Source organism: Rhinolophus sinicus, chromosome 17 (assembly GCF_057876585.1).
Source record: "Rhinolophus sinicus isolate RSI-liver-muscle chromosome 17, RSI-T2T, whole genome shotgun sequence".
Lineage (NCBI taxonomy): Eukaryota > Metazoa > Chordata > Mammalia > Chiroptera > Rhinolophidae > Rhinolophus > Rhinolophus sinicus.
Window position 1 is genome coordinate 95,761,873 of NC_142517.1, and position 20,393 is coordinate 95,782,265.

Here is a 20,393-nt window from a genome sequence, read left to right on the forward strand (position 1 = left end):
TTTATGAAAATTATATGCAACATAGTAGGTCCAGAAAAATAAGGACAGATGTGATCAGTATTAAGAAGATAAATCCAGGGAAGAGCACTTAATTCTCTCTGAGGATGATCAGGAGAAGAGAATCTAAGAGGAGGTGACTCATCAATGAGGAGAGAGCCAGATCCTGAAATCCCTGTATGCCTAATTAGGAAGTTTGGACTTCAACCTGAAGTTACTGTTTAAGATTTTAAGGAGGGAAGTAGCAGGGTCAAATTAGCATTTTAGGAAAAACTTATTTGGGTCACTATGTAGAGCATGGATTGGGACTGAGCAAGACTGAGGAGTAAGCTTAAGTGGGATGCTATTAAGCAGATACAGGAGTGAATTAGCTTAGGGGCAGTAGGTATGGGTGGAACAGGTATTAGGCCTTGGTCGTCAATTGGGTATAATAGGAGGGGATCAGAGTTGGACTCTGAGATTGCTGGTTTAAAAGCTGTCTGGATTTTGTTACCAGTCACCAGCATAATTAAAGCATTAACATTAACTGGCTCTAGCACCAAGTGTCTATGAGAAACTGATATTCCTTTGTAGTTTGTGGAACCAGACTCATAACTTTGTGGTTGCACTGCATATGTGAAAAAACTAGTTGGCTTTGAGGATAGTGCCAATGGTGCATTTAATCTATTTGTTGAAACTTACTTTAGGTTTCCTATACTCTGAAAAAAAAAAAAAATCCCACATCCTCAAATGTCTCCTTTGTAAATGTATAATAAGTCTTTTCTCTCAATATATGCATACATACAGAGTGTAAGTACCACATTTATAAAAAGTGCAGCTGGCATACACGATGGTCTTATTTTTCTTAGTTAAGGTCTGTGGTAAATAAATAGTGAAGCAAGGATCTCATCTCTAATAAAAGCTTTTTGGCCACATATTCTTTCTTTTCCCTATCTAATAAAGTATGGTGTGTTCTGACAAGCTGTATTTGGAAACGCAACAAATGAATCATCTTTAACATGATAATTTCACATCTTGACTGTCACAGGAACATTTTCTGCATAATCTTAATATCTGTTCTGTGAAAAGGTCATGTATGCAAATTGGCTCCCAAATGCCAGAAGAGGCAGACAAGTCCAGCTTGTTGCTTAATGGGTTTAAAAGGGAACTTACATACAGAAACAGGTCGTGGGCAGCTGCAAAGTATTCAATCTCTGTATCTTTAACCGTATAGACCACCTTCCTCTATCCTGCTTTAGAGATAGATCTATGTGCTAGGAGAGGAGTGTGTGGGTAGTCAGGAGAGAGACCAGAAGACCAGATAATGACAGACCCTGCTGCCAGAGTGAGCTAAGAGATTGGGCTTCATGCCCCAGAGAAAGGAGTAATGAAAACTCAGTGACTAGCCTGAAACCTCCGTACACATTCCAGAATCTACCTGGGGGAAGGGGAGCAATTCAAATGTCTGGGCTCATTTACTCAGAAGTTAAAATGGAGTCAGCTTCTCAAGATGACTTCAGCTATGTCTACACAACGGCATTCCTTCTTTTAAACTCCAGATAATTTATATTGTAGAAAATACTCTTATATGCACCATTACATTACTAAAAAATAACAAAGTTTAGGTAAATTGTCATTACGAAACTTATTAAGCTTCTGGATAACTAAATTATAATTATGTTTCAGAGTTGACTAAAACAAGATGATAAAAATCAATGAGGGTAATATTAAGCTGTGGTAGGCTGAATAAAGGCCCCCAAAGATGTCACTATTTGAATCCTGGGAACTTGTAAATATGTAACTTTATATAGTGAAAAAGACTTTCTAGATGTGATTAAGTTAAAGATTTTGAGATGGGGAGATTACCTTGGATTATCAGAGTGTTCCTAGTGCAATTAGAAATGTCCTTATAATTGAGAAACAGAGAGAGATTTGACTAAAAAAGGGAAGGTGGTATGACAAAAGAAGTAGAGATGGAAATGAGGTGGCTCTAGCAGTCCCTAGAAATTGGAAGAGGCAAGAAACAAATTCTTTCCTTGAGTCTCCCAGTGGAACCAGCCCTGCTCAGTCCTAGATTTTAGCCAAGAAAGACTTATTTTGGATTTCTGACCTTCAGAATTGAAATAAATAAATGTATGCTGTCCTAAGACACTAAATTTGTGGTAATTAGAACAGCAGAAGAAAACAAATACAGATTTTGATACCTGGAAGTGGGGTGCTGCTGTAACAAATTCCAAAGAATGTGGCAGTGACTTTAGAATTGGGTAATGAAAAAAGGTGGGAAAAAATTATATGGAGCATGACAGAAAAAATGTGAATTGCCTTGAAGAGACTATTAGTAGAAATATGGGTGCTAATGATTCTGCTAGTGAAAACTCAAAAAGAAATGAAAAGCATGGTAAAGAAAGCCTGTATCATCTTAGAGTCTACCTAAATTTTCATGAACAGACTTATATTTATGATAGAAATATGGAGGGTGATGGTTCTGCTTATGAGATCTCATAAGGAAAAGAGGAAAAGATTATCAGAAACTGGAAGAAAGGTTATCTTTACCATATAGTGGCAGAAAACTTTGCAGGATATGTTCTACAGCTACGTTGAAAACTAAACTTATAAGTGATGAACTTGGAAATTTAGCTGAGGAAATTTCCAAGGAATGTATTGGAGGAATAGACTGGTTTATTCTTTCTACTAATAATGAAATGCAAGTGGAAAGAGATAGATTAAAGTAATAACTATTAAGCAAAAAAGAACTAGTACTAGATAATTGGAGGAATTCTTAGCCTACCCAGATTCCAAAAAATTCTACATTGGAGAGTCATTGCAAGGAAGCATGCTCTGGACAGAAAGCCAAGTGTGTGGTTGACATCCATGTGCTAGTGCCTCTGAAGGATCAGTAGTTAATTATTCAGTCACACAGAGGGCCATTGAAGAGATTAGGCAAGTGACTCATGGAGCTCCTCAGCCATCAGTACAAGCACCGTCTAATTTCCAAAGACTCATGTCCATCCCACATGCAAAACACATTCACCTCATCCAAGCAAAATCTTCAATATTCTCAAACTAGTGCATCAATTCAAGTCCAAAATTTCATGTAAGTCTCATCAGCTAAAAATTCCAAAATATAATCATTTAAATCAGGGATGAGTGAGGCTCCATGTATACTCTTTTCTGGGTCAAAAATCCTCTCTAGCCATGGACCTATGGGGACCGTTTTGGACTTCTGACCTTCAGAACTGTAGGAGAATAAATAAATATGTATTTTTTTAAGCCATTAACTTTGTGGTAATTTATTACCACAGCAGTAAGAACATAATAAACAAGCTTTAAAACTTTTTAAAAGTTTAATGTTTGTATTTGGTAAACTCTCCAAACAATAAATAAAAGTAGAAGACCTTGGTTTCAGTGGAAATTTGTCATAAAACTTATCAATATTTTTCAGCAGTTTTGTTTTCTGACAACAAAGTGGAATAATTTATAGGTTAGTAGGAAGTCAGTAAAGACATTCTGTCTTACATGATGTATTTTCATCCTTGTTTGAGTGAGAATTAAGATATTGTTTTAACTCTAACCTCACTATATTTCCTTAGGTCAGCAGCTTTTGGCAAGTTACTTAACTTTTCTGAGGCTCAGTTTGCTAATATAAAAAAAAAAAAAAGACAGTAATACCTAATTTATGAGATGACTATGGGGATCAAATGACATCCTTTGTAAGTTATAAAATAATAGCAATGTTAATATTTTATTAATTTCCCCTTCACTTTATTATTTTATTATTATTTTAATATTTGTTAAATCTTTATTTTCCAAGGAAAAAATATATATTTTATTTTATTTAAGAATTTATTTTGTAAATGTCTAGAATTACCAATTACAAAGCTAAAATATTTTTTGCATCATTCAAAATTTCTTCAAATTGTAGTAAAGGAAATACTTTAAAAGCACAATTTTATTCTGTATGTAAACTAGTAACATTTAAGGATAAACTTTTCAGTATTTCTTATTTTAAGTAAACCTAGTTCACAACATCTTAGACTTACAGAACAGATTATGGAAGTATTATTTATTTGAAAGCAATCACTTAAGAGTTCTTTTGAATAGTCACTGACAGGAAAGAATTATACATATAAATATAAAAAAGTCTAGCATATGACATTTTTAAATAGTTAAGCTGAGACTATAGGGCATACTCTAGAACAAAACTAATTTTCATTTCATGTATATACATTTTCTTTAACTTTAGTATAAAGTTCCATTATGTACACAATGGCTATTTTTAGCTCATCATGAATATTCAAAAAGAATGTATGTCATAAATAATCTTAGAGTTGTTTGCTTTTATACCTTTGAATTTTCTTTACATATAGAATTAAAAATTTAACAACTCTTTTTCATGTATTTCCCATCTTGAGTTAGAGAAAATATTATTTCAAATAAAATTACTTGTGGACGTCCAAGATGGCAGAATAGGTGAATACTGCCTCTTACTTCCCAGTATCACATTAAAATTACAACTAAATTATAAAAAAATCAACCTCAAGAACCATCTGAACACTAGCTGAACACAACCCCTATAACTAAGGATATAAGGAAGGGACACATCGAGACTGGTAGGAGGGGCAGAGACGTGAAACAGGCTGACTCCCAACCCACAGGTGGTGGTTAGGAATTGGGAGGAACACCTCAGAGACAGAGGCCCCCACTGAAGAATGAGGGATCCCAGTCCCACACAGGGCTCCCTGGGCCAGGGATCCTGTAATGGGAGGAGGAGTTCCCACAGCATCTGACAGTGAAAATCAGTGAGGATTCCATTTGTCCATGCCAGTGAGATGGAAGGTGGGTAAAACCCAGATATCCTCTTCAAGGACCCACACACAGACTCACTTGTTTGCAAGCACTTGCCCTGGGCTCTGGTAGAAGGGCAGCAACTCAAGATGCACCAGAGACATACAGGAGAAGACTGAGTTGTGTGGCTTTAGAGTGAGGGCTGGAGGGACAGCTGTCATTGTCCTGTGTGGAACGTGCCTTACATGTGGCCTACATGGTGACTCTTGGACCCCACCATGTCCAGTTACTGTGGCATCACCTGGAGCATGCTCAGCTCTTGGGTGGCCAGCCCCACCCCACAAGTTGCAGGAAGCTTCTACAGCAGTGGACACCCGCAGCAGCCTGTGAAACTTTTGCTGGTGGATGGTCAGCCCCAGCTTTTTCTGCAGATTTTCTTGGATGGTTTTCAGGGATCTGCAGACCCAAGACAAGTGGTGGCTGGCCATTGGGTTCTCTGGGCATTTTGTGGAGTGGCCATAGGTTCAGCAATGAAGCAAGGAGTGAATCTGCATTAACTTTGTAAAAACAACTAGCCACATCCTGTGACTCCCTGGGATCCTGCCCCATACAACTTGGGCTGCATCTCCAGCCATTAACAACAACTGGACAACTAGCCTGGCCCATTCAATTCAGTAGCTCTTTTAGAGGCTGAGCCTTATGGTCAGCTGGAAAGTGGCAACAGGCCTAGAGGGCCCTAAGACCTTTTGGTAAGCTTCCACAGGCTCAATGCTGGTGGCAGCCAGCCTCAGTTCACAGTGTCTCTAAGTCTAACAAAGGTAACAACCAATTGCATATAGCTTTGTAGCTCAACCAGGTAGGCCCAGACTGGTTACAGGCAAGGTTGAAATGGGCCTGCACAGGATTCCTTCCAAGAGGCACGAGAAACGACACACACAGAGGTCATCCTCAGACCACACCAGCGCACCACGCAATTCGCCTGATAAGTGATACACCCTAAGGGTGGTCTCAACAAGCACAAGAGATCCTGGGGCAAGTCCCCTTCTGAGGAGTCAGCTACCACACAGCACCTCATACACTGTGAGCATAGCCAGTCCTCATAGTCAGTTCACCTGGGAGTCAATTCCACCCACTGATGTGTCAAAAGCAGTCAAGGCTCAACTACAACAGGACAATACACACCACACACACACAAGGGACACTCATGGAACACACAACTGATGATCAGGGAGACTGTGCCATGGGACCACACAGGACACCTACTTCATAAGGCCATTCGGCAAAGACTGAGAGACACAGGAGCTCTATCTAACATAAAAGCAAACAGAGAGACAGCCAGAATTAGGAAATAAAAAAATATGTTCTAAATAAAAGCACAGGAGAAAACTCCAGAAAAAGAACTACATGAAATTGAGGCAACCAATATACCAGAGACAGAATTTACAACATTGGTTATAAGAATGCTTAAGGAACTTAGAACTTCAACAAAGAAATAATAGCATAAAGATGGACATAGAAATGATTAAAAAAAAAAACAACAGTCAGAAATAAAGAATACAATCACTGAAATAAATAAAACACTAGATGAAACCAACAGCACATTAGATGAAGCAGAGGATCAAATCAGTGATTTAGAAGACAAGGTAGCAGAAAACATCCAGTCAGAACAGCAAAAAGAAAAAAAGAATAATAATAATAAATGAGATAATTTAAGGGACCTCTGGGACAACATCAAGCATAACAGAATTCACATCATAGGAGTAGAAGAAGGAGAAGAGAGGGAGCAAGGGATTAAAAACCTATTTGAAGAAACAGTGATTAAAAATTTCCCTAACCAGGTAAAGATAATAGATATACGAGGACAGGAGATACAGAGTCCCAAACAAGATGAACCCAAACAGGCCTGCACCAGGAAACATTATTTTTAAAATGGCAAAGTTTAAAGACAAAGAGAGAATCCTAAAAGTAGTGAGAGGAAGACAACTAGTTACTTACAAAGGAACTCCACTGAGACTATCAGCTGATTTTTCAACAGGACCTTTGCAGGCCGGAAGGGAGTGGCAGGAAATATTCAAACTTATGAAAAGCAGGGCCTACAACAAAGATTACTCTACACAGCAAAGCTATCGTTTAAAACTGAAGGAGAGGTAAAGAGCTTCCCAGATAAGAAAAAGCTACAGGTATTCATTACCATCAAGCCAGTTTTATAAGAAATGTTAAAAGGATTCCTTTAAGGAGCAGAAAGGAGGAAACAAAGAAATGAAGATCAAAAATTAGAATAATAAAATGGCAATGACTATGTACCTATCAATAATCACTTTAAATATAAATGGATAAAATGTTCCAATTAAAAGACATAGGGTAAGTAATTGGCTAAGAAAACAAGACCCAACAATTGTCTAAAAGAGACCCACCTGAAATCGAAAGACACACATAGACTGAAAGAAAATGGATGGAAAAAAGATATTTCGTGTAAATGGAAATGAGAAAAAATCTGGGGTAGCAATTCTTACATCAGACAAAATAGACTTTAAAAGGAAGACTAACATAAGAGAAAAAGAAGGATGTTATATTATAATAAAGGGATCAATCCAACAAGAGGACATAACCCTAGTAAACATTCATGCACCCAACATAGGAGAACATAAATATATAAAACAAATATTGACTGACATAAAGGGAGTGAGATCGATGGTAACACAGTCATAGTAGGAGACTTCAATACTCCACTGACACCAACAAACAGAACTTTCAAACAGAAAATCAACACAGAAACAGCAGCCTTAAATGACACATTAGACGAGATGGATTTAATTGATATTTATGTAGCATTTCATCCCAACATAGGAGAATATACATTCATTTCAAGTGCACGTGGAACATTTTCCAAAGATAGACCATACGTTAGGCCATAAAACAATTTTCAATAAATTTAAGAAGATTGAAATCTTATCAGGTGTCTTCTCTGATTACAATGGGATGAAACTAGAAATTTATTACAAAGAAAAAAACTGAAAAACATGCAAACACATGGAGGCTAAAAAACATACTACTAAGTAATGAATGGGTCAACAATGAGATCAAGGACAAAAAAATCAAAAGATACCTAAAGCAAACAAAAATGAAAACAAAATGATCCAAAATTTATGGGACACAGAGAAAGCAGCCCTAAGAGGGAAAATTATAGCAATGCAGGCTTATCTAAAGAAACAAGAAAAATCTTTACACCTAAGGGATCTGGAAAAAGAACAGCTAACAAAACCCAAAGTGTGTATAGGAAAGGAAATAATAGAGATCGGTGGGAAAATAAACAAATTAGAAGCTAAAAAAAAAAAAAAGAAAAAAAAATCAATGTAACCAAGAGCTGGTGTTTTTAGAAGATAAACAGAACTGACAAATGTTTAACAAGATTCATCAAGAAAAAAAAAAAAAGACTCACCAAATAAATAAAATAAGAAATGAAAGAGGAGAGGTGAAAACGGACACCACATACATACAAAGGATTTTATGAAAATACTATGGGCAACTATATGCCAACAAATTGGATAATTGGGAAGAAATAGACGAATTCTTAGAAGCATACAATCTTCCAAGGCTGAATCAAGGAGAAAGAGAAAATCTAAACAGACTGATTACAACTAATGTAATCGAGTCAGTAATTAACCAACTCAAAACAAATGCAAGTTCTGGACCAGATGGCTTCACAAGTAAATTTTACCAAATATTCAAAAATGAATTAACACCTATTCTTCTCAAACTATTCAAAAAAATTCAAGAGAAGGGAATTTCCCAAGCTCATTTTACAAGGCCACCATTACCTTGGTACCAAAACCAGACAAAGACATTACAAAAAAGAAAACTATAGGCCTATATCCCTGATAAACATAGATGCAAAAATTATAGGAAATATAGAAAATATAGGAAATAAACTCCAGACATTACCCTTTACAATGTTTTTAATGATGTATCTCCTCGGGCAAGGGAAACAAAAGAAAGAATAAACAAATTGGACTACATCAAACTAAAAAGTTTTTTTCACAGCAAAGGAAACCATCAAGAGAAGAGAAAGAAAATCTACTGAATGGGAGAAGATATTTGTCAAACACATAACTGGTAAGGATTTAATATCCAAATTTTATTAAAAACATTTGTACAACACAACACTAAAAAACAATCTAATTAAAAAAAGGACAGAGGACCTGAACAGACATTTCTCCAAAGAGGACAAATAGATGGCCAATAGACATATGAAAAGATACTCAATGTCACTAATCATCAGAGAAATACAAATCAAAACTACAATGTGATACCACGGTACTCCTGTCAAAATGGCTATCATCAATAAATTAAGAAGTGTTGGCAAGGATGTGGAGGAAGGGGAACCCTTGTGCTCTGTTGGTGAAACTGCAAATTCCATACTGTGGAAAACAATATGAAGGCTCCACAAAAAGTTAAAAATGGAATTATTTCATGACCCAGCAATTCCACTACTGGGTATTTAGCCAAAGAAATCCAAAACACTAACCCCCAAAAAATATATGCACCCCTATGTTTATTTCAGTGCTCTTCACAATAGCCAAATATGGAAACAACTGAAACGCTCATCAATAGATAATTGGATAAAGAAATTGTAGTACATTTATACAATGGAGTATTTACCATAAAAAATGGTAAATACTAGAAGATATAACATTAAGTGAAATAAGCCACACTGAGAAAGATGATCCCACTTATATGTGGAATCTAAAGAACAGAATAAATGAACAACAACAACAACTAAAACAGAAATGGACTCATACATACAGACAACAAACTGATGATTGCTGGATTGGAGGGGCATTGGGGGATGGGTGAGAAAGGTGAAAGCATTAGGCCATTACAAATTTGTAGACACAAAATAGTCATGGGGATGTGAAAAACAGTATGGGGAATATACTCAATCATGTTTTAAAAACTATGTATGGTGTCAAATGGGTACTAGACTTATCCAGTGGATCACTTCAGAAATTATATAAATGCCTAGCCACTGTGCTGTACACATAAAACTAATATAAAATAATATTGAATGTCAAATATAATTTTAAAAAAATACATAGTCATGAGATGTAAATAACAGCATCAGGAGTATAGTCGACAGTATTTTAATAGCTATGTGCAGTATCAGATGAGTAGTAGACTTATTTAAGGTATCACTTTGTGAAGTTTCTAAATATCTAATCATGTTGTTTTCTGAAGCTAATAAAAATAAATTAATTTAAAAAAGAAAATACTACGAGCAATTATATACCAACAAATTGGACAATCTGGAAGAAATTGATAAATTCCTAGAAGCATGCAACCTTCCAAGGCTAAATCAAGAAGAAACAAAAAACCTGAAGAGATCTACTACTACTAATGAAATCGAATTAGTAATGAATAAGCTCCCAACAAACAAAAATCCTGGACCAGGTGGCTTTACAGGTGTTTTTTACATTCGAAAAAGAACTACCGTGTTTCCCCGAAAGTAACACATAGCTGGACCATCAGGTCTATTGTGTCTTTTGGAGCAAAAATTAATATAAGACCAGTCTGATATTATATTATATTATTACATTACATTACATTACATATTATTACATTACATTATATATTATATTATATTATATTATAATATTATAAGACCCAGTCTTATATTATATTAAAATAAGACTGGGTCATATACCACATTCAAGTGGGCTTTATTCCTGGGATGCAAGGTTGGTTCATACCCACAAATCAATTAATGTGATGCACCACATAAACAAAATAAAGGATAAAAATCATATGATCATATCAAGAGATGCAGAAAAATCAGTTCACATACTCCAACACCTATTTAATATAACAACTCTCAGCAAAGTGGGAATAGAGGGAACATACCACAATATAATAAAGGCCATATATGACAAACCAGCAGTTTGCATCATACTCAATGGTGAAAAGCTAGAAGTGTTTTCTTTAATATCAAGACAAGGATGTCCACTTTCACCACTTCTTTTCAATATAGTATTGGAAGTTCTAGCCACAGCAATCACACAAGAGAAAGAAATAAAAGGCATCCACTTTGGAAAGGAGGAAGTAAAACTGTCATTATTTACAGATAACTTGATACTATATGAAGAGAACCCTGAAGATTCCACCAAAACAAACAAACAAACAAACAACAAAAAAGAACAGTTGGAAGTGATAAATGAAGTTTTTAAAGCAGCAGGATACAAAATTACTATTCAGAAATCAGTTGCATTTTCATATAGCAATAATGAACTATCAGAAAGAGAAATTAAGAAAACAATCCCATTAGCAATTGTAGCAAAAAAAAACATAAAATACCTAGGAACAAAATTAACCAAGGAAGTAAAAGACCTGTACCTGGAAAATTATAAGAATTAAAGAAAGAAATTGAAGAAGATAGAAATAAATGAAAGCATATACCAGGCCCATAGACGGGAAGAATTAGCATCATTTTTATGTCCAAAGCAATCTACAAATTCAATGCAATCCCTATCAAACTACCAATGACATTATTCACACAACTAGAACAAAGAATACTAAAATTTATATGGAAGAAGAGACCCCAAATAGCCCCAGCAATCTAGAGAAAGAAGAACAAAGTTGGAGGTATCACATTACCTAATATCAACAAACAGAAAGTGTTGGTGAGGATGTGGAGAAAAGGGAGCCCTTGTGCACTGCGGGTGGGATTGCAACTTGGTGCAGCTACAATGGAAAACAGAATGAAGGTTCCTCAAAAAATTAAAAATAGAATTACCTTATGACCCAGCAATTCCACTCCTCGGTATTATCCAAAGAAATCCCAAACACTAATTTGTAAAGACATATGCACCCCTATGTTTACTGCAGCGCTCTTCACAATAGCCAAGTTATGGAAACAACCAAAATACCCATCAGTAGATGATTGAATAAAGAAACTGTGGTACATTTATACAATAGGGTATTACTCTGCCATAAAAAAGAATAAAATGTTACCATTTGCAACAACATGGATGGACCTGGAGAGTATTCTGCTAAGTGAAATAAGTCAGACTGAGAAAGACAAATACCATATGATCTCACTTATATGTGGAATCTAAAGAACAAAACAGACAAACAAAACAAAAATAGACTCATAGATACAAATTGATGGCTATTAGGTGACAGGAGGATTGGTGAGGGAGGTAAAGGGATTAAGAAGTACAATTTGGTAATTATAAAAGAGTTATGGGGATGTAAAGTACAACATAGGAAATATAATCAATAATATTGTAAAAACTATGTGTAGTGTCAGATGGGTACTGGACTTATTGGGGGGATCACTTCATAAATTACATAAATCTCTAACCACTCACCATACACCTACAACTAGTATAAAATAATACTGACTGTCAACTATAATTTAAAAGAAATAGTCATGGGCCTATATAGTACAGCATAGGTAATATAGTCAATAATACTGTAATAACTATGTACAGTGTCAGATGGGTAGTAGACTTATTGAGGTTATTACTTTTTGAGATATATAAATTCCTAGTCATTATGTTGTTTTGGACACCTGAAACTAATAATAAATAAATAAATTATAAAAAAAAAAAAAAGATAAAATGACTTCTTATTAGTTTAGTTTTAATTAAAAACAGATATATTAAATAGGTTAACACATAAGGTAACTTCTAAAATCCTCGCTATGCAAAAAGTAGAAACAAGTGAATTGTTTTATGTGATATTTTAATTTAATTTAATACATATATTAGGTTTATTTTTAAAACTAGTTACTATTTTAAAAAATAAAATTATTAGGCACTATGATATATAAAAAAACTAATAAAACACATTTATATTTTATTTTCTTAGATAACATGGTCTTTGTCCTTCCACACCTGTTTTTTGAGATAAGAAATATGCATATATTATCCGTGTGCTACATCCATTTAGATATTGAACTTGAGAGAGTATTGAGATTTAGCACTATTAGAACTAGAATCAGACATAAGCAAAATTAGAAATCAGATCAGAAAATCAGAATTAGAAATAAAATCAATATCAGAATGAGAAATAAAAAAATAATGAGAATAATACTAGAAATCATATCTGTCTAAACTTATTCCCATAATTTTGCTATTAAAAAAATGTTAAATCACTTTGTAACCTTAAAAAATAACTAAATGAACAAAGTTTGTTTTAGAGAATTATAAACTTGTGAAGTTTTCTTTTCATCCTCCTTAACTATACGTAATTTAATCACTTGGTTGACTCTTAAGTAATATTAAAGAAGTAAATTATCCTATATTTAGTCTCACTATGTCCTCATTTTTTATTCATGTTTATAGTAGAATATCTGTTTGGTTGACATATTAAAGGTGCTGTACTGAAATAAGGCTAACGAATGTTATTTGACATCTCATTTAACTAAAAGTAATAAATCTAAAAACGTGCAACAATAAGACAAGGTGATATTTACATCATTAAAAAACTACATAAGCGCTATAAATTAATTCATTTTTAAACATCTTTATGTGACAAAGAAGTATTTCAGTCAATCACAATGCTTAGATATAAAAACGATCCATTTTTAATGTACATATCAAAAAGAAACTGGAGAAGAAAGTGTATATTTTGGTATGCAATAAAAATTTGACCCAATAAATATGGGTTAATAGCACATACAAAAAAAAAAATGTTTAAATTGCAGCTTTCTATTAAGAGAAACAATTTGAATACAATTCAAAGCAATGTCATATATTTTTTCAAAGTATGTTCACCTATAGAACACTCTTACGATGACACATCTGTGCCATCCTTTGGCCATACATTTTCATATGAATTTAATTTTAACCTTACAGCCACAGGCTAAGGTAGACAGCAGACATTTTGATCTTCATTTTATAGATTAGATAACTGAGACTCAAAGAGATTGAATTCCAAAGTTTACTCAATTGTGGTAAAGTGAAAGTCGAAGCTTGAATTCAAATTTTCTCAAGCCAAATTCCCAAAGTCTTGATTGCAAGATGGGTACTAATAAATATTAGAATCTATAAACACTAATCATAAGGTGGAAAAAACACTTTCCTGTTATTTGCCTTCTGGAATTCTCTGAAGGAATGATAATGGTGAATAATGTTTGGGTTTAAACATGTGCCAACTAAATATTGCATCTCCTCTATGCCAAAGTCTGAAACAATTGAGAAGACAAAAGATTACACAGGTATGACCTAAGATACTATCTTATCACAACTAAAGTTGGAATTAGAGAATGTGGCTTGGACAAGTGCAATAACGGACCTCCTGCTATTGATCCCAGAAATCAGAAAGACAAAACCATCCCATCACCCCCAGCCCTGGACCACCATGAGACTTTGCATGGGGCAGAGCTTTTGCTTTCTTTGTTGCCCATAGCCAAGAGCTTCTGACTTCTGTAGACAAGCAGAGCCCACAAAGAAGGGAAAAGAAGCCAAATTTCCCATGCCCAGTTTATTCCAATACTGATAATTAGATGAGTGAAGAAGTGGAAAGGGGCAGGAGTGTTAACTAGTGGAGCCCTCCTTCTATGGAAGAAACTATCAGGGATGGAGAAGAAATGTTTCTTCTCCCTAAAAGTAGGGGTTAAATAATCTTACAAACAAAGAAAAATGGAAGTGGATACTATTTAGATTTTTAAAAAGGCTTCCAAAAAGTCATAAAGTGTCAATATTTGCCACAAAAGGATATAAAAAAACCAATGTGAACGAAAGAACATAGAAGTCCTACTATGAAGTTAAACAATTATTTTATTCAAATGAGACATAGTGGCATCCCTTATTTATACTGAACCTACAGTCCCTATTGGCTTATTTAAAAAATAATCTGTAATGGTGTGGCATACCTGATTTTTTCTGAAATTTCTTAAACTTTTATAAAGAAGGAAGTGTGCAGCTTGTTAAAACAACTTTGATGGGGATTCCTATAATCTGCCAACTAGACCTAGCTTTCGGTGAGTTGTGCTCCTCTCTCCTCCCACTGGGAGGGCAATTTTATTTACCTTAGTCCCTAGTTTGGAATTTCTAATATAGTAGAGTCTAACTAGGCCTACCTCAACCCTGACCCCAGACTAGATTTTTAACTATAAAGCAAATTCCTCATCTCTTCATCCATATAAAGGGTTAACAATATTTTTGATACCAACTTTTGCTGGAGCTGTGACTAGAGATAGTCCAATTCCTTGGTCAACATTCATGTCATTTTGGATAAACTTATGTCAGATAAGCTTGTTTTTAGATTGTGTCACTCCCTATTTGGCATCGTCCAAGGTCTTCTGTGCCAACCTGTTTCATTATATATATGTGCATGCCTTGATGACAAATTTCATGATGTCACAAGAAGCATATAATTAAATTAAAATGTACCTGGCAAATGTTAAACTCTTCTGAATTTTATAATGTTTAATTTATATAAATAAATTACAGTGGGATACTATGTCTTTTTTCATAGGAATATCAATAACTATATGTCAATTTGAATGCATATAAAAACATGATTTGGCATTGGAAGGTGGAATGGGGGAAATAATCCACATTTTACTCAAAACTTTTTCTTCTACCACACAGAAAATCTCTGGCAGCTATTGTACCAATCCATCACTACTCAGAGTGTGGTCTACACATCAGCGCATCACCTAGGAACTTTCTAGAAATGCAGAATTTTAGACTTACTTAATTAGCATATGTGTTTTAACAAGACTCCAGCTGGTGCCTATGCACATTAATAGTGAAGAAGCACTGTATTATTCCATAAATACAACTGTTTAAGGAACACTTGGAGCTTAAAGCATGTTGGGATGAGAGAAATAAAAAGTCTTTTAGGAATAAAGCATCCATTATTGTCTGTCCTTGTTCAAAACAATGGAGAATACACACCTGGAAAATTTCCTTGATCCACTTGAAGAAATAATGGAGTTGAAGAAAGTCTGGAGGATGATAAACTTAAATTATTGAGGGGGAAAAAGGGCTGCCACATGTGGCAAAGCTAAAGGCTCATTCAGTCTGCAAACATGAAAGATGAAGCAACAGTGATCAAAGTTTATAAAATCATGAAAGGCACGGAGAGCATGTTCACTGATATTAGTGTCAGGAAACTGCCTGTGCTGGAGAAATATGTCTGTCCTCTACCCCAGCAAATGTAGATTAAGTGTCTTCTACTCAGACAGCCAGGCAGCTGTTTGTAGTTATCAACAGTTTGCTTCCAAGCCAGGTTCAGTCAGGACTGAATCTCAACCAAATGAGAGGAATATAGACACTGGAGGCCAAGACAGTGCTTTGGCTCTGTGTCAATTCTTTTCTCTGCTGCACCCCCTTCCCCATGCACCTTTCCTCTCCACCCTTCCAAAGGGGACTCTGTTCAATTATTTTTACTGCCTGTCCATCATTTCAGATTAACTGGACTTTCCACACTCTTCACTCCGTTCACTGGTATGGATGTTCTCTTGATATCTTTTGCTTATCTGAACTCTGACTGACAACTGCTCAGACACCCCAGCTTATCAGCTTCTGACGTTCCTTCCAGTCACGTTAGCTCTTGCTGGTGGATGATTTAGGGTTGTTAGATGGAGGGCACACCTTGGATCTTATTCAAAAGGTGATTATATTAAAAAAACAAGAAGCAGTTCTTTATATAATAGTAAAAAGAGATTCCATTTTTTTTTTTTTTTTTTTTTTGTCTATGTTCTCTTTGCTTTTCATTTTTTGGAGTTTCTATTGATAATATCCTCAAGCTCAAAAATTCTTTCCTCAGCCATGTCCAGTCTACTTGTAAGCCCATCAAAGACATTCTTCATTTCTGCTAGTGTTTTTTGTGGGTTTTTTTTAATTCTACCATTTCTTCTCGGTTCTATCTTAGGATTCCATCTCTCTGCTTACATCGTCTGTCTGTTCTTACAGACCATCTACTTTATCCATTAAATTCATCAATCACTGTTCAGGTTTTCCTACCAGCACTTGTTCCCACAGAAGTTTCTGCTGTGAATCTCTGTCTGGTAAGCCATGACTTCCTATACTCACTTGTCTGTCTCTCCAGCCTTGGGAGCATCAATTTACCCTGTATCTTCCCGTCTGTCATGGATCAAGAAGAGTTGCTGATTTTTCAGTATGTCCAGTATTTTTTATTAAATAGAGTGGCAACTTCCAAGCTCCTGACATGTGGAGTGGAAACCAAAAGTTCCCAACCAATTGGTTGATACTATACTATTAACTATACTATTGGAATTTCACAAGTTTTTCCACAAATTTCCTTTCTTCTAGGATCCCACACTGCATTTAATCTTTTCTCCTTAATTTTGTTTTTCACCTGAGGTAAACTGACCTCCTAGGGAAGATTAGGCAATATCTGGAGACATTTTTAATTCTTACAACTGGAGAAATGTTATTAGCATCTAGTGGGTAGAGACCAGGGATGCTTTTAAACTTCCTGTAATGCAAAGGACAGGCCACCACAACAACTATCCATCTCATAATATCAATAGTGTCATGGTTGAGAAATCATGAGTTGAAGAAACAGCATGTTCACAAATTTGAAGGTATAAAAGTTGTCCAGCAGTTTGAAAGAATAATTAATTGTCCAGAATGACCAATGTATAACTGACATTTTGGAATGTCTTGGTCAGCTTGGGCTCCTATAACAGAATATTATAGACTGGGTGGCTTAAATAACATTTATTTTGCACAGTTCTTGAGGCTGGAAGTCCAAGATCAAGGTGCCAGCAGTTTGGTTCTAGGTGAGAGACTCTTGCTATCTTACAGACAGCCACCGTCTTGTGTGCACACATGAGATCTTCTTTTTTGCAGAGAGAGACTTCCCATCTCTCTTCTCTTCTCATATGGACACTAATCCACTTAGTGGTACTCCACCCTAGAGACATCATCTAAACCTGATTATCTCCCAAAGGCCCTGCCTCTCAACACCATCACATTGGGGATTAGAACTTCGACATATGAATTGGGCTGGGCGAGGGGGGGGGGGCATAAATATTCAGTCCGTAACAGAAGGGGACACCTCAGCAAGCAATTATTTTTGAAACATAGGTTAAAGTCAGCTTGGAAGTTTCAATGCAAAGACAATAGGCTTAGACCCTATTCATGTAATTAATTCATCAAATTAATTTGTATGGGGGTTTTTGTTTGGTTGGTTTTGGGTCTTTTTGGCCTTGACTGGAGTAGCTGTCTAGCATCCAACTTCCCTCCTGATTTGGGGCATCCCCATTGCATGTGATATCTATATGATGCAGTACATCTTTCTCACACTACAGGAGCCAAAGAGAAAGATTTATCTCTTGTCTAGTGATGAAGATGCTCTGCAGCAGCAATAGGAACATTGTGGCCAAAGTGTTCCTGCTAAAATACAATTATTGTATTTCCAGAAAATTCTTACCAATTAACCTTTTCCCACATACATTTTTCAAAATGGTTTTCCAGCCTCCCATTAGATCTGTCATTATAGTCTGTTTTCATTGCTAGAAACCTAGGATTAGTTTCTGAGCTTGTAGTCACAAACCTTGCCTGATATAATGGGTTACCACTTAAGGTTTTTCTATGAGGAGTGATGCCATCATATCTCTGTATTAGGATTTTATTCAGACCAGCGTGCAGTGTGGAAGTCAAAAAGGGAAGGACTAGACATAGTAACAAGAAACATATTATGGTAGTTTTGACAAGACATAATAAATTATGAGCTTGAACTAGAACAGGGGAAGAAGAAAAATATAACACCATGTGATATTCGAGATATAATCAGTAAATCGATATGATATGGTGATGACAAATGTGAGGGGAAAAGGTGAAAGAAGAAAAGTGGTACTTGATGACTCACGAGATAGTTGTATGAGTAGAACATTGATTCTACTCTAGAAAAACAATATTGTGAGCCAGAATATGAGACACAAGATAGTGTTTCAGTATCAAAAGTGGAACGTTGAGGAAAAATAATTAGATTCCTCCTGGAAATACTTTATTTGCCATATCAGTAAAACACTTCTTAATATGATGACCACTAATTTTGTGTTTACTATTTGTGTGATGTTAATTACTGATCCACAAATATTACTAACCCACAGTATAGTACCTTCAATAGTGAAGATACAAAACACTTGCTTCACTCAGAATACTTGCTATTCACTATAGCATTTAAAGTAATTATATAAAAAGTTGTGAATATGTATAGAGAAAGTTGACTAAATAAAACAACCCTAAGCAAAGTTTCCACTAACTTTATATTATTAGGAATATTCTATATTCATAAATGGTAGCTCAGGACATATTGTTGTGCTTCCACATACACATAAACTATAATGCAAACTACAGTATATATAATAATTTTTAAAAAGACACAAACAGGTGACAACACAAATAATTTTTCACTGTTTTTAAATCCCTGGATTGCTACTTTAAAAAAAAAAAAATGTATACTTCGCTTGATCGTAAGATGCAAACTGGATTTATTCAAGCTAATTCTCTTCTTTTTACTGTCCTTCCTAGTCATCCCCACACTCCTCAACCCAGTGACGAGGACAATAATGAACAACTGAAAAACAGAGAGATAAGTCAACCAAAATGAAGTACTTGCAAAAATAAGTGAACAACTCACATGAGAAACGTCACTACCCTAAAGGGAATTCAAAACAGATGATCTGATTCAGGCAAAATAATTGTAATAAAAAATTATTTTATGAAAACCGGGAAACTGGTCTTTTTGGTATTGCTTAAGTTGTTCTCAAGAGGTATCAGTAGCTCCAAAATTTGTAACCAATAAAAATATTTATTTCTAATTATATAAAATATTAAATAATAGATCTCAATGCTTAGTTTGTCTCTCCCTTATTTAATTTTATCTATCTATCTATCTATATCTATGTATTTATATTGCTATATATCTATTTATATATCTATATATATATCTATATATGTATATGTACATATATATGGAGAGAGAGAGAGAGAGAGAGAGAGAGAGAGAGGTTGTCACCTGGAACATTAGATTTTAGCTTTAATAGTTCTAGTCAAAGATATCTTCTGGGACCAAGAACTCTCTCAATCTTCCAAGATATCTCAATTGATTTTTTTTCCCCTATAAGTTTACACACTGTCTTTTTCTCACCCCATTGATATGACACACTTATCAGCATGTGGAGCCCATCACTTCAAATTAACCATGAACTAATTAAAATAGGCATGGATAATAAAGTCTTAACAAATTTATCTTCTTCTTTCCACCCTGCTTTTCTCTTACCTGGCTTCTGAGTCTAAACTAATAGAAAGAGAATTTCTGTAATGTATTCAAAGTTGGGGAAGAGACAGACACTCTTGGTCTAATAAAGTATTTACACAAGAAGGAGCTTAAGCATTGAAGTATTACGTTGGTGCACAAGTAATTGTTGTTTAAAAGGTTAAAAATAATAATTGTGAAAACCGCAGTTACTTGTGCTCCAACATAATACAAATTGACTGATTTTCTATTAGATTCTCCCAACATCAATAAACATCTTCCTTCACATTTCTCTTTACCCTTGCCTCTACTGATAATTACACAGAAAATGTCCGATAACCCAAGCCAAAGGCCAGGCACTAGGAGAGGTAGCAACTTGGTGGTGAGTATGA